The sequence below is a fragment of the Erythranthe guttata genome, chromosome 6 (genome assembly GCF_056151865.1).
Source record: "Erythranthe guttata isolate IM_541 chromosome 6, IM_541, whole genome shotgun sequence".
NCBI classification, from domain to species: domain Eukaryota; kingdom Viridiplantae; phylum Streptophyta; class Magnoliopsida; order Lamiales; family Phrymaceae; genus Erythranthe; species Erythranthe guttata.
The window spans coordinates 13,670,891-13,687,538 of record NC_142538.1 but is presented as its reverse complement, the minus strand read 5'-3'; the positions used below and the strand labels follow the sequence as shown (position 1 = coordinate 13,687,538).

The window sequence follows — 16,648 nt, the reverse complement described above, 5'->3', positions numbered from 1 at the left end:
GTAGAAGAAATAATCCGGAATTAAAACTTGCATAAAATCATAGAAAAGGGTTCATAAATCCCACATAGGGTTCCAAATAAAATCCTAGAAATAAAGACTTAGCTACTCGTAGTTCTTATGATAAAGAAAATAAAATAAATAAATAAAATAAGAAAAACTATGCTTGAATCTTCGTTGATCTTCTTTGCTCTTGAATTAGCGTCCAAAGATCGATCCCTAATTGTGTGCTTGACTTGGTCTTATATAGGGTGAAGAACTTGGGGAAGAAGGCAGTTTCCTTGTGCAATTAAAATCCCTTTTCTGCGCAACTTCGGAGTCTCGGACAGGGGTCCCACGATTTGCACTAAAACTGGGACGGGGTCCGAGCTTTAAATCTTCAGAATTTTGATTTTTTCACTTTTGGCCCATATTTTCTCCAAAATTGCAGTTTTGACCCCATACTTTTCCAATTCTTCAATTTGTACCTAAAATACAATAAATCAACTTTTTAAGCCCCAATTATCTTTAAAACACACCAAAAGCTCAAATAAAAAGGTACGATAAAGTGTAAAAACATACACTTAACACTCACGACGCCAGAGAGCAGCGAAAGAAGAAACGCACCAAATGCATTATCTACATATCGCTCTATTCGTTATCTTCCAGCTCGGCGTCATCGCCATATTCTCCATAACCGTCATGAAAATCAGAACCCCCAAATTTCGGATCCGCTCCGCCCATCTCACCAGCTTCCACACCGGAACCCCGGCGAGCCCTTCGTTCTCCGGGACGATGAACGCCGAGTTCTCCGTGAAGAACGCCAACTTCGGACGCTACAAGTACAGGAACACAACCGTCGGTTTCTTCTACAAAGGAACCTCGGTGGGCCAGGTTTTCGTCCGTGACTCACGCGCCGGGTGGAGATCGACGAAGAAATTCAGGGTGGTGGTTGATCTGAATTTAGCCAACGCGCAGGGGAATCCTCAGCTGGCGAGTGACTTGAACGCGGGGGTAGTTCAGATTACAAGCCAGGCTAGAATGGCGGGAAGAGTGGAGCTGATATTTGTGATGAAGAAGAACAAATCAACTGATATGAATTGCACCATGGAAATTGTGACCGCTACTCAGCAAACCAGGAATCTCGTCTGCAAATGATTATTTCTTCTTCTTTTTTCCTTTTGTTTAAATATGGTTTCGGGGCAGTATTAATTAATTATTATTATTATATATATATTCATTGTGATATGTAGTACTGTAGTTTAGCCCCTTAATTGGTAATTTTCTTTTTGCTTGTTTGTTTTATTAATATTTGTGGTTTTGTTGAATTCTTTTTTCGCATTGTAATAATATATATTCTTGTTATATATAAACACATACGTACCTTTACTTGCAGTTGATTTCATGCACTGTTAATGTATCTATTTTAAGCTTAGCAGAGTTTGCACTTACCAGCCAAGTATGGAAGATAGAATATAGGAAACTGGATACAAAGAAAATGAAGCACAACGCAACGTAAAAATAAAGGGGCAATTTGCTATAGGTCCTCCTATAAGAGATTATATGTGTTAAAATCCATCTAATAAACTCTAATTTCCAGCAAATTTTTGTATTTATAATTTGTCAAAAGTACCCCTATCAATATCTCTAGTAATATACGGTAAAATATATCTTTAAAATCAAATCCCCCATTTCTCTCCCTATTATACTGCAAATCCGAAATTCCAATTGCAAAAATCTTGAATTCGATTTCTCCCCTTATTCTTCAAATCGAAAATCTCACCACGAATTTTGAATCCTTCAAGAGGTTTTGGGTGTTTGGTCGTTTGCAGTTTTACCAGGTCGTTTGCATTTTGTCTTCGTTTTCGTTTTGCTGTTCAATTTTTGGGTTCTTGGTCGTTTGCAGTTTTGGGTGTTTTGGTTGTTTGCAGTTTTCGATTTGCTGCAGTTTGCAGTTTTCGATTTTTGGGTTCTTGATCGTTTGCAGTTTTCGATTTGCTGCAGTTTGCAGTTTTCGATTTTTGGGTTCTTGATCGTTTGCAGTTTTCGATTTGGTCGTTTGCAGTTTTCGATTTGCTGTTCAATTTTTCGATTTGGTCGTTTTCAGTTTTCGATTTGCTGCAGTTTGCAGTTTTCGATTTTTGGGTTCTTGATCGTTTGCAGTTTTCGATTTGGTCGTTTGCAGTTTTCGATTTGCTGTTCAATTTTTGGGTTCTTGGTCGTTTTACCAGGTCGTTTTGGGTACCAGGTCGTTTTGGGTACCAGGTCGTTTTGGGTGTTTGTCGTTTGCAGTTTTACTTCGTTTTGTTTGCAGTTTACAAATTGTTGTTGCCCACTTTGACTTCGTTTTGTTTGCAGTTTACAAATTGTATGTAATAAAATCATACTAAAAAATATAACGAGTGAATACGATATTACAATAATTTTGTAACATTAAATATGTGTTTGAAATTATTTTTGTTATTTTACATTTATGTTTATTGATCCAAGTCAATTAGAAAAATGCATAAAAATATTAAAAAGTAGAATAAAAAATAAGAAATGTAAATGTTTATTGATCCAAGTCAATTAGAAAAATGCAGAAAAAAATTAAAAAGTAGAATAAAAAATAAGAAAAATGAAAAAGTTGGGAAAGAGAGAGAGAGAAATAGACGTGAGAGAGGAGAGTGAAAGAGGGGGGAGAGGAGAGAGTGAGGAGAGTGATATGTGGGATTTGCTCCATAATTTTCAAAAATAGTATTTCATATAAATATTAATTAAGGGTATTTGTGTCTATATAATAATATTTTAATTTAATTAATATTAATTATATTGGCAAAGGACCTACACCAATATTCATCTAACAATTTGGATTTCCACCTATATAAGTCCAAAATTAGGGGTGTCTAGCCAATTTCCCCAAAAATAAAAGTCTGATGTGGGCCCCCATGAAAACCAAATTGAGGTAGACTTGAAATAGTAGTCCATGAATGGAAATACGAGGTCTATGTTTGGAAATAATTTATTCCCTAATTTTTTAAAGAGAAATGGAGAATTGATATGAGGCACAAAACCGATTTCTGAGTAATTAAATCTTGATATTGGCGGAGGAGGAAATAAAGTAGGCAGAAGCCGCCGGAACTTGCGCCGGAACTCCCGCCGCCGTCTCCGTCATAAGCTCCTGCACAGCCGCCGCCAACGCGCCGCAAGAGAGGCTCGGTCATTCCAACGTCGCCGGAAATCAACGCCGCCTCTTCTTCGACCTACGCGGAACCGGTTCGGGATCCCCTGTGACCGGGGACTCGAACAGGTGCCCCCGCTCCGACGGTCAATCAAATGTTCAATTTATTTTTTCTTGTTTCTTTCATAATACAAATGAATTGTCAATTCATTGATTTTAATTACACTGACATTGATTATTGTATTTCTTGAATATATATATATGCGCAGTACTATTACGAACCAGGGATTGGAAAAAAAAATCAAAAATTCAAATCAACAGTGTCAATTTGTAGATATATGGCAAGAAGCGGTGTGGAATCTTGTTTGATTGAGCTGAATTAGGTGCCATATCTCGACCTTGAGTAACCTTGATTCATAAAATTAAACAATGTTCTTTATATTGCACGATTAATTGGCTATTTTCATTATCGTATTCAAGCTCCTCTGAAAAAATGTAGTAGAGTACTTAAGACTTTTTTGTTTGGGTTAAGTTAAATCAATAGCAGGCAGAAGGGCCACTGCCAGCTTGCTTTTTATGTTCATTATTTTCTACTCTGGTGTTTGTGTCCACGAAGAATCTTTCTCGATGTCATCTCGATGAAACTGCAGTTTTATCTGTTTAGACCTTTGGTCTTATCCCTACCCGCTGTTGCTTGCTTGCTTAATTCATGATGTAGTTGTATGTGAAGTAATTTGACGTAGAGAGAAAAGATGCAATAAAACCTTCTTATATGCATCCATGTCTTATCATCAATGTCCCGTTTGATAGGCTTGATTGGTCTTGATATAGTATATGAACTAATCGAGGCCTATTTTTCGTTTTGGTATCTTCTAATCATCACTAAATTAGCTGGTTTTCTCTGCATCTTGTCCCAAACGAGAACTGGGAAAAATATCACGATACTCTGGCAATTTTTCTATAATTATGGTCCTCTTAGGAATCAATCATGGTGCGAGATACCATACTTGAGATTTGTTCGAAATATCATTGTTTTTCTAGTGATAGACTTTTTCGGCCACAATTCTGTTGCTGCAATATTCTGATTTTATTGTGTGACGATGGCTGAATTTGTTACATGAGTTCCTTTCTCAATCGAATCTTGCTATTAAGATTCCAGAACTGGGTGAGGATATCAACCTCCATATTTATTATGCGATTTATACATGATTATAATGAATAATGATGCTGATTATAGGCCACATTATATTTGTCTAACTGCAAATACGTGTATACTTACAGGTACAAGAGCATAATCATCCCCATATACTGCTTTTGCAAATTGGAAATACATTCTGTAAACTTCCAGGTGGTAGATTGAAGCCATGAGAGAATCATTTTTCTTCCTTTTCTTTTTTAAACATAATCTGCCTCTTTTTTTATTATCATTATTACTTTATTTTATTTGCAATTTTTATTTGTTCATTTAGCACTTATGTACTGATATTATTGCAGAATTCTGGGTATAGGAGACTGCCTCCTATTCAGAAGGTAAACACATCTTTTATTCATTTCGTGGTACTTGCTATGACAATATGAAACATAATTTATTAGGATTTTTTTAAAAGGATTAAAAATACGTAATTATGGGAGAGTAAAGATTTATGAAATTTAGGACATCATCTGATATTAGTTAATTCAATTAATTTCGGTTAATGTAACGCTCGATAATTATGTTTCTGCATAATAGTAAGTTTGCTGCTTCAATTGTTTTTGTTTTGGTTGACTTCTTGGGTATTTTGATTTAAATTATGGACTAATTTACAATTTCTTTGGATGCTTCTAATATTTATTTTTTATTGTCCAATGAAACAGAGAGACATCGTATACCGGAGAACATGGACTAATTCACAATTAATCTTTGGCTATGAGCCGCATGTTGAAGAACAGGTAGAGGTTATTCTATAGGTATGGAGATGTATTTCCTCATTTTTTATTTAACTAATTTCGTCAATGGTTTATTATTTATTTATTTTGTTATGTAACATCTTCTCGCATCTCCCTCACCTATGTTGTCTGATGTGCGCCCGCCACCACCTCGTTTTTTGAACCCAATGATTCGTCACCAGAGGTAATTTTCGAGATTCAACATGGAGATTCGCATCTCAGGGGCTTTAAGATAAAGTTGAAGAAGAGATATATTGTTGCTCACAAGGGTAGAGGTGAAAATATCTGGTTTTCGATTTCTTTTTTCTATATAATTTTGGTGAATTCAGGTAACAAGTACACTATTTATTCACCGACTTCACAAAAAACTTTGTCAAACTTGAATCGAACTGTTTGTTAGGTTATTCGTTGCTGATGAACTGTATTATACGAATCATAATCGACATTTATCTTAGATCTGAAAAAACAGACTCACGTGAATACTCAGCACAGGTGATAAAATTAGCAAATAATTTAGTCAAAGCTATTATCTAACCCTTTACTGGGAATGTAAAGAACATAAGTTCAAATGAAGAAGGAAATTAAAATTTGAATGGCACATAAACTAAAGTATATGCTGATCTTCATTTTGTAGATACTTTTGGTCCATGACAATAATCTAAAGTTCTCTTCTCTCCGAATTAACATTTGAAGATGCAACGGAATAATTTGACACAAAGGGACTTTACTCATTTTATGTTCCTACCATTTGGTTTAACATGTTGCATAAAATTGAGGTGTACTTGACAATGTGAAACTCATTTTTCAGATTCATGATACCATGTTCTTGTTCGAAGTACGAGCAATTCGATCGGGCACCGCGCATTGCACGGTGCTCCATGTCTAGATAATTTAAATATTATCACCCTACTCATTATACCACAACATTAACCAAAAAATGTAGTTAATTTTTATTTTTCCCAAATGACTAAAGAGCTATATTTTCAATTTCCTTTGTTATTCAAACTAAGAAACAGTAGATGCATACACATATTCATATCAAAACTTCAAAAATTCCTCTCTAATCAAAATATACAACATGCGTGGGAGAAAAAAAAATACTAAAATCTAAACAGAAAAAACCCCAGAATTGCTCTGCAAATTTGAATCCGAAAAAAGGAAATCTTTTTGTGCTGATAGGAGGGGGAAAATAGCTGAAATATGATTTAAAAAAAAAAAAAAAAAAAAGAGAAATTTTAGCCAACCTCGGTCGATCGAAGTCCGAAATATGGAACGAAGCCTAGCTCACTTAGAACTCCCCCATGCCTATATTTTTGCCGGAAACAACAAACTCAGAAAATCCAAAGAAATTATTCCCTAATTTTTTAAAGAGAAATGGAGAATTGATATGAGGCACAAAACTTGTCGATTTCTGAGTAATTAAATCTTGATATTGGCGGAGGAGGAAATAAAGTAGGCAGACGCCGCCGGAACTTGCGCCACTATGCGTTTGGTTGGAAGGGGCGGCTCCGGCGAGCCTAGAAAAGCGGGCGACGGCGGCGGAAGGGAACAGTTGTAGGCCGGATGTGGGGCCGGTAATTAACAGAAAATCGGAAGACAGAGAACGGTGCAAAGAATTGTATACGGTGAGAAGAAGTAGGTGGCGGATTTAGGTAGAAGGAGGCGCAATTAAGATTTGTGGGCAGCGGAAGGAGGATTAAGAAGCAGGAGAAGAAAAGGAAAATTGAGAATAAAAGAAAAGTGAAAATAAATCAAAGCAGGTCGATGAAGCACCTCTCGGAAGAAAGCGACGCCGTTCCGTCATTAAGATTGGAGGAGATGGTCAGCAACTGTAGGCGCCGACGAGAAATAAAAGAAAAGGAAAAAAGAGAAGCAGAGAGGTCGATCGTGCATTTTGCGAAAGAAAAGGAAAAAGAAAAGAAAGGAGGGCTGTGGTTGGGGGATTAATACGAAACAACGCTGTTTCAGATTATAGTTGGCCAAAAATAAAGCGTGAAAAATTATGCATATCATTAAGCACCCCACTCTCGAGTCGATGTGGGGGCCATGTTGAAGTGGGTGTCAGATCGTGTCGAGAGTGAAAATTGTAGAAGTCGCTCGTTGACGTATGACCTAATGGTGTGCGAAAGCACGTTGGAGCGTGTGTCGAAGGGGCGTGAAGGCGCGTCAGCGCGTAGCGCGACCAAGTTGTCGCGGTGTAAGTTACTTGAGTCGTCGGTGTTGTCCCGCGACAATATAGTAGCGCGGATCGAGTTATCTCCCTATGGGAGTTGTCTCGCATTAATGTAGTAGCGCGGAGCGAGTATTCTCCTCGTGGGAGTTGTTATTTAATGACATTGTCAATGTTTTGACGCGTTGCTTGTATGTGTTTACATATAGCCTTGTGCGTGATGTACTTGAGGAGGGAACCAGGCTCTCAAGATTTTTTTTTATGGGGATCGTGCCCCTTGTTAGACCTCGTGGGTCGTAAGTAAGTTTGGACCGTGGCCACGTCTTAATGAAGGACCCGTCGAAAACAAGTAGATTAATTTGAGTAATCAAGCTGGCCAGGCTATATAGATTCCCATAATATGTCTAAGTGTTTCTAGGGTTGTAATCGTGATAACTTGAGCTTGCGATTATTTAGTGAATTGCGGGCGAGTTGTCTCCTCGTGGGAGTTGTCTCGCAGCGAAGTTGTAGGAGCATTGGATGACGCGCGATGGGGAGCATGTAGATTCAGGTCGCTCTGAGCAAGTTTTCTCCTGGTTGGAGTTGTCTCGCAGCGAGTCTTATTACCAAGCGAGGTGGCTCCTCGTGGGAGTTGCCTTGCAACGGGTTCGTAGTGCCGAACGAGTTGGCTCCTCGTGGGAGTTGTCTCACTGCAGATTGTAGTATCGAGTGAGTTGCCTCCTCATGGAAGTTGTCTCGCCGCGGGTTCGTAGTACCGAACGAGTTGTCTCTTCGTGGGAGTTGTCACGCTGCAGGTTGTAGGAACAAGCGAGTTGTCTCCTTGTGGGAGTTACCTTGCAACGTGTTCATAGTGCCGAGCGAGTTTGCTCCTCATGGGAGTTGTCTCGCTGTGGGATGTAGGACCGAGCGAGTTTGCTCCTCGTGGGATTAGCCTGGCAAGGGGTTGTAGGACCGAGCGAGTTGTCTTCTCGTGGGAGTTGTCTCGCTGCGAGTTGTCGGACCGAGTGAGTTGTCTCCTCGTGGGAGTTGTCTCGTTGCAGGTTGTAGGACCGAGCGAGTTGTCTTCTCGTGGGAGTTGTCTCGCTGCTGGTTGTAGGACCGAGCGAGTTGTCTCCTCGTGGGAATTGTCTCGCTGCGGGATGTAGGACCGAGCGAGTTTGCTCCTCGTGGGAGTTGTCTCGCAACGGGTTCATAGTTCCGAGCGAGTTGACTCCTCGTGGGAGTTGTCTCGCTGCGGATTGTAATACCGAGTCAGTTGTCACCTCGTGGGAGTTGTCTCGCAAGCCCCGCACTCTCGAGTCGATGTGGGAGCCAAATCAAAAAGGGTATCGGATCGTGTCGAGAGTAAATCGGTGCTGTTGTTTTTCGTTAGTCGTTGGCGTGGCGTAGAGGAATAATAATTTATTTTTTCTCGGCGGAGAGCGAGCTCTATTGGGTGGGGCGCGTTAATAATCTTTGCGCAATTTGGTAGAGCGCGTTGAAATTCTCGTGCTATTTGGTGAAGCGCGTCAAAATCTACGCGCAATTTGGTGGAGAGTAGTAAAAGTTGCGTGCAATCTGATGGGAGCGCGCGCTCGAAGGTGGCCTTGGGAAGGGGCGCGCGCGTGCATGGGAAGGCGCGCAGGTGTTGAACCCCAAGCGCGTGTGAGCACGCGCTTCTCTATAATTTTTTTTTTTCAGCTGATGACACGCTATGCACGCGCGTGTCTTCTCCTTTTTTTTTTCTTTGATGACACACGCGCGCGTCTTGCGCGTGTGCGACACGCGCGTGTCTTCTCCTTTTTTTTTTATTCTGAAGAGAGGCGCGCGTGCGGCTTAGAGGTGGCGCGGGGTCGGCTTGGCTGCCCCTATTTTTTTCCTTTTTTTTTTTTTTTTTTCTTATCTTCTTTTTCTTTCTTCTTTTTCTTTCTTTTCATCTTCTTCTTTTTTCGTCTTCTCTTTTTCTTTTTTCTTTTTTCTTCATCTTCTTCTTTTTTCTTCTTTTTTTTTTTTTTTTTTTTTCTTCATTTCTTCTTTTTTCTTCTTTTTCTTTCTTCTCCTTTTTTTTTTTTTTTTTTAGGTGGTTGATGTTCACCCCTTTGGGGATGTTCTATTTTTTGAGTAGGGAGATTATACTCGTCTCTGGAGATGGGATGGGCACCCACTTGGGGTTGAAAGGTAAGGGTGATGCCAACCTTGGGATGGGATAGCCCTCTACTTTAGAATGAGGCGCTCGAGACCTATGGTCTGAGGTAGATGCGCACGGTTGTGCCATTGCTTCTGTGGCAACAAGAGTTGAAACTTTCGCGGTCGTGCGCTGAAGGTCCTTATCGGTTATCTGAACCGTTAGAGGAGCAATTAGAAGTTGATCTTGTTGAAGGTTCGGCGATCATACGCTGAAGGTCCTCTTCGGTTATCTGAACCGTTCGAGGGGGGTGGAGGTAGGCTCCCACGGAGTCGATAACCCATGGCGAACGAAATGTTTTGGGGGCATTGTAAACCCCCAGGGAGTCGATAACCCTTGGCGTACGAAATATTTTGGGGGCAAATGTAAGCCCCGAGGGAGTGGATAACCCTTGGCGAACGAAATATTTTGGGGGTACTATAAATCCCCAGGGAGTCGATAACACTTGGCGAGCGAAATGTTTTGGGGGCACTGTAAACCCCTAGGGAGTCGATAACCCTTGGCGAGCGAAATGTTTTGGGGGCACTTAACCCCGCAGGGAGTCGATAACCCTTGGCGAGGGAAATATTTTGGGGGCACTGTAAACCCCCAGGGAGTCGATAACCCTTGGCGAACAAAATATTTTGGGGGCAGAGGTAAGCCCCCATGGAGTCGATAACCCTTGCTAGCGTTGAATGGCCTCCTTGGTTCTCTGAACCGATCGAGGGGCAGGAAGAAAGGGGATCCTGTTGAGGATCTAGTGGGACATCACGAGGAGGGTCTCGTGGTGGTTCCCGAGCATGGGGATGAGGAAGTGGCAAGCCAGAGCCTCCACGAGGTGGGAGGATGTTAGCAGTGTCACACTCCCTTGAGCAGATGTCTCAAGGCCATCATGTGCGCTACGTGATTGTGTTTGCCTTCCCACAGACGACGCCAAAATGATGATGCTAGAAATAGATCACCTTAGAGTGTTCAAGTAGGATGAGCTGGAAGATCAGAGTGGATCACTGGCTCACGAGCTTCATGACCTTGAGATACCTGCAATCACAGAACACGTGAACTAGGCCGGGGGTTGATCCGGCGGAAACCCCTCCGACGCTCAAGTCAGACGTGCGGATAGTGGAAATAGTCCAGAGAATACATAGTGTAGTATTGCTCAGTTAATTGGACGTACCTTAAGGAATGAATTCAAACCTTTATTTATAGCTTAGTTGAGATTGTCGGGCCCAAACTTTACTTGAAGGTGATTGGGCATCGGTGATAGTGGTCTTAAAAATTGGGTTCGTGGCCCAATAGGTAAGGAAAATGTAGGTCCATTGGGTTGGCCCAATTATGCATATCATATATATATATATATATATATATATATATGGGTAAATGAGTGATACCCACTATTTTAAAAAATATATAGGGATAGGCCCTATGAGTTTTTCCGCCCTAGTAAAAAACTCAAATTCTGATTTTAAGTTGTTAGACTCCCCTGAGCAGCTTGAATTACATGTTTTACCCTTATAGAATCAGTTTTTTAATCACCACGTTTGTACGCGTTCTCTCTCCACTCCCCTGCAAGCCTTAGCCTTTTCTATTCTCTCGATGTTTTCTATCTTTTTAGTGGCCGATCTTTGTTTAAGCGAACCGCCGCTCCGTTCCCCCTCTTCCTCCGCCACTGTCACCGACGCCCTTGCCGCCATCAAATCGTCGAACAAGATTTTCGTCCGAGTTTGGAGATGATAGGTAGGAGCCGTTGTCGAGTCTCTACCACCGTCTCGAGATTTGAGACCACAAGAAAGGAAGATGTTTTCGATAGAAGCATATAACATGGGTAATGTGCTTTAAATCCCTGATTTGCCATGCCATCATCTTTTTATACGTTCGAAAAATTTGATTTATTTTAATGTTTTCGAAATTTGGACACTGCATCATATGAAATTGATGGATGTGAGCCTCTTTGTGCAAGAAGTCGAATGACTGAACATGTACCATTACCAAATTCTGGCTCCATTTCTCGATACTTGTGAGATGGAATGGCTCAAGAGAGCTACTGAACGTGTTCTAATCACACCAAGGCTCATGTTCTATTTTTTTCTCTATTCATTCATTTATTTTATTATTTTTTTTTAAATTGGGGTTTTCTTGCCTCATTTGTTGCTTGAATCAATGGGTTCTTTAATTTGCTTCGATAATGGTGAATCTGCATTTATTTTTCATTCTGCTTTATTTTCTTTTTTTTAATTAAAATTTTACTCTCCATATGCATATCTACAATTTTAAATTATATGTATACATACATCATTGATTCTCACTTTTTTATTATTTGATTTTATTTGTCATCTCATTAATTCAGTTTTAAGAACATACAACAAATCAAATGATTTATGTGATAGAATTTCACATAGATTCAATTGTGAACATTTTTTTTGGTAGATGAATTTTATTTAAGTGTGGTCATGTACATGTAGTCATATATAGTCACATATAGTAACAAGAATGAACATAACTACATGTGACTATAGTTGACTACAATACTCCAAACTTTATGCCACTATATATAACTATAGATAATTGTAGATAACTATAGTCACATGTAGTAACATATAGTTATATGCATGCTATGTGTTTTTTAATGTATAATAATATGTGTTCATGTTTGAAGATTGTATGCATGTGATTGTGTTTTTTCATTTTCTTTTTGGTTAGTTGATTTATAATATCAAGATTAAAATAGTGAATTTTGGTTAGTACATGACTATATAAAACTATATATGACTGTATTATACTATAGTTATGCGTAGTATACTATAGTCATGTATAGTCAATTTCAGTACAGTAAATTTATAAAAAAATAATTTTTTTTAAAGTTTAAAAAATACAAAAGAGAGTATATATAAATAATAATAAAAAGTAAACATTTATATTTTTTAATAAAAAATATATGAAAATGATAAATGCAGGTCCTAAAATGCTAAATGCAGTTGGCTATAATATTGAATATAGTTGGCGAAAATATTGAATGAAATTCGGCGAAAGTTGTACATAAGGGCACTGTAGTACTTTTGCCTCTCCATGAGGTATCTCAAAGGAAGAATTACAAGTGGACTTATTCCTATTTATTTTCCATATTAGAGGTGTATATCAAATGGGCCATATATACGAACGATTTACGATTTGAATCGTACGATTCGATTCGATTTGAATCATTTTCAATTCAAATGGTTGAATAAATCGTAAATTTTAAAAAAATCGTGCGATTTGCATTCGATTTGTACGATTTACGATTCGATTTGTAAAATTTGTACGATTTTCAGAAAATATATATATTTTCAGAATAAAATTAAAAATTGTGCTAAAGTATTAGGTTTTAAGTACAAATACAATACTATGATAATTCCTCGTAATACCAACACTTTTACATCTTATAATGACTATTTTTCTTCTTTTAATATTGTTCATCTCCAATTGAATTTTTTTTTACAAAACGGTAATATTTTTATTGTACTTTACAACTCTAATAATATTTTAAAGTATGAGATATATTCAAGAGAGTTTTATTCTTATTTGATTTACTCGGACACGTCGATTGTCATCAACTAACCGCATATACGAGTTTGCATGAGATCTTGAATATATATTAGTTGAACCTAATAACAATAAATAAATTTGCATTGACGAATACTACAAATTAAATGAAATTTTTTAATATTAAACTTTGGTTGTAGATTTCTATGCAACAAAATATATATATATATATATATATATATATATATATATATATATATATATATATATATATATATATATATATATATATATATATATATATATATATATATATAAATAAATAAATAAAAGTGTACATCATTTATTATATTAATATTCTAATGAAATTTAAAAAGTCTTGCGATTTACGATTCGCAATTTTAACAAAACGATTTTCATTTCCATTTTTTTTTATTAACAATTCTTCGGTCGAACTAAACATGTGTGTATGCCCCACTATTTTTTTCCTTTGCTTTTCTTTTACTGAAAGCTATTTTTTTTGCTAAGAGCAAGTCCATGGCATAACCAAATGAAACATCAAATGGCATAACTGCCAATTTAATGCTTTGAGTTTGATTTTATCCCCTCCAACGCAGTACTCATACCCAGGGATCTTTTTGGTTATTTAGGTAATGGGGTGTATATATACCCCCCTCCACTTCAAATTTCAAAATTTAAACACCACCCAACCACCACCAACGGTCATATTTTCAGAAGGAAAAAAAAAATATTTCTTAAATTTGATTATTCATTTGATGTTTATGGTTGGAGTGAATTTTTTTTGATGAGGTACCAAAGCACTTTAGCAGATACAAGATAGACATTTGACCTTTGATTTTGGTTACTAGCCTTGGACTTGCTCTAACGAAATATGAGAAGCCTACATTCATTTAACTCGCTTCTCCACATGTTTTTTTCCGCTTTATTCACGTGCGTTTATTTAATGCATCATCCACACTGCAGCCACTAATACAACAAAACGATATCGTTTGACGTTCATCTTTTACTTTTTCGAGTGCAAAGTATATTTAATTACAACTTCATTTAGTGCCTTATTTCACATCCATCAAAAGTAGACCACCCTATTCCTCCATTCTATAATTCTTTGTACAACACAAGGATTGAGCCTCGGGCTATTAAAAGAAATGTCACATCAAAGCATGTGGAGAATTAATTCAGCAGAAGTTCTAAGAATTGCTAATAAATTGAATAAATTTATTTATCGATTTATATTTAATAATTTAAATATTATATAAATAATAAAGTAGGATATTCATTATTAATTACAACTTCTAAAAATTAATATATCTTAGTTGCTATCTTCATTTTAAAATATTATATAATGAATTTATTGAAATATAATCTCACCTTAAAATTTAATTATATAATTTACTTATTAGATATGAGAAATGCCTACAATGTCCGAATTAATATGTTATTTATTTATTTTTTGATGTCCTTGACACGAAACAACGGATGACAACTCAAAACTTATTTCATATATCTATCTGATAAGAATTTGAGTTGTGAAAAACTTGCTTATTGCTTTTGCATTACACAACTTTAAATAGGCAGAATAATCACATAATCAAGGGATTTTGTTTACAATTGATTTAACCTTAAATCATGCCATCAAGGAATACTAATATATACTTTACACAAATAGCTATAGAATTACATGGTAACTAAATATTCTATAATTACTCTTAATACTCCCCCTTAAGTTGGAGCGTGAGGGTTTTGAACACCCAACTTGGTCAACAAAAATAAGAACTGGTGATGACCGAGAGCTTTGGTCAATATATCATCTGGAGCTAATTGCAAATACCACCCCTGTGTAATCTCTAATTGTCAAATACCCCCCTGTGAAAAAAAAATTTACTAACTCCCCCCTGTGTTAACAAAGTCAAGGCATACGGACCCCTGGAGGCAAATCGTGTCTCTCACTCGCGGATTGTGCGAATTTTTATTCTATTTTCAGGGTGAAATGACATAAATAGCCTTCTTTATAAAAGGAAAAAAACCAGATTGGTTTAATTTAAATAATCTAACTTTATAGGACTAAATTGTAATTTTTAAAATTACAAAAGAATAATAATAATAATAAACCATTGAAAAAAAGGAGAGTGCACATCTTCTTCCTCGTTTCCGTAGGCCCACCTCCAACAAGTTCAGCATCGCTGCTCGTCTCGCACCACCACCTACCCCCGCCTCCTTCAAATTCGTTCCCACTACACCGCCTTCCACCCACTTCTTCAAATTCGTTCCGACTACAACGCCACCGTCTCGCCCCACCGATACCCAGCCACTATAAAATTCTCTCCCTCGACACGCCGCCGGTCTGGCACCACCCATTTCTTAGTGATAGAGATAGTTGTGTATAATTGAAGAATTGTAAAAGTTACTTGTGACGAGATTTGTATGGAGAGAGACCGAGACGATATCGAGATCGAGAAATATAGATCCGCCGCCGCTCTTTATATATGTTTCTTTTTGTTGTCTGGCACCACCCATTTTTACTATTGCTGTGGTGGTGGATCTGGAGAAGATGGTTATGGTGCCGGTGGTAGTAGTGTAGCAGAACAGCAGCAGCAGGTTGAGCCGGGCAGGTGGGTGGGTGGGGTGGGCTGGAGAAGAAGAACTTTTTTTTTTGTTTATGATTATTTTTTTTAATGATTTTTTATTTACTATTATTATTATTATTATTATTATTATTATTATTATTATTATTATTATTATTATTATTATTATTATTATTATTATTATTATTATTATTATTATTATTATTATTATTATTATTATTATTATTATTATTATTATTATTATTATTATTATTATTATTATTATTATTATTATTATTATTATTATTATTATTATTATTATTATTATTATTATTATTATTATTATTATTATTATTATTATTATTATTATTATTATTATTATTATTATTATTATTATTATTATTATTATTATTATTATTATTATTATTATTATTATTATTATTATTATTATTATTATTATTATTATTATTATTATTATTATTATTATTATTATTATTATTATTATTATTATTATTATTATTATTATTATTATTATTATTATTATTATTATTATTATTATTATTATTATTATTATTATTATTATTATTATTATTATTATTATTATTATTATTATTATTATTATTATTATTATTATTATTATTATTATTATTATTATTATTATTATTATTATTATTATTATTATTATTATTATTATTATTATTATTATTATTATTATTATTATTATTATTATTATTATTATTATTATTATTATTATTATTATTATTATTATTATTATTATTATTATTATTATTATTATTATTATTATTATTATTATTATTATTATTATTATTATTATTATTATTATTATTATTATTATTATTATTATTATTATTATTATTATTATTATTATTATTATTATTATTATTATTATTATTATTATTATTATTATTATTATTATTATTATTATTATTATTATTATTATTATTATTATTATTATTATTATTATTATTATTATTATTATTATTATTATTATTATTATTATTATTATTATTATTATTATTATTATTATTATTATTATTATTATTATTATTATTATTATTATTATTATTATTATTATTATTATTATTATTATTATTATTATTATTATTATTATTATTATTATTATTTATTATATATTTTATTTATTTAAAACAATA

The 16,648-nt window shown here is 35.4% G+C and overlaps 1 long non-coding RNA gene and 1 pseudogene across 1 annotated transcript; both read left to right on the top strand.

The window, feature by feature from the left end:
- Nucleotides 1–556: 556 nt before the first annotated feature.
- Nucleotides 557–1,196, top strand: LOC148770200 (late embryogenesis abundant protein At1g64065-like; annotated as a pseudogene).
- A 1,919-nt stretch (nucleotides 1,197–3,115) lies between these two features.
- On the top strand, nucleotides 3,116–5,690 carry LOC105967271 (uncharacterized). Its single transcript, XR_016031849.1, has 3 exons — nucleotides 3,116–4,666; nucleotides 4,991–5,083; nucleotides 5,245–5,690. It is a non-coding gene; the product is annotated as an uncharacterized LOC105967271 (long non-coding RNA).
- The last annotated feature ends 10,958 nt before the right edge of the window (nucleotides 5,691–16,648 follow it).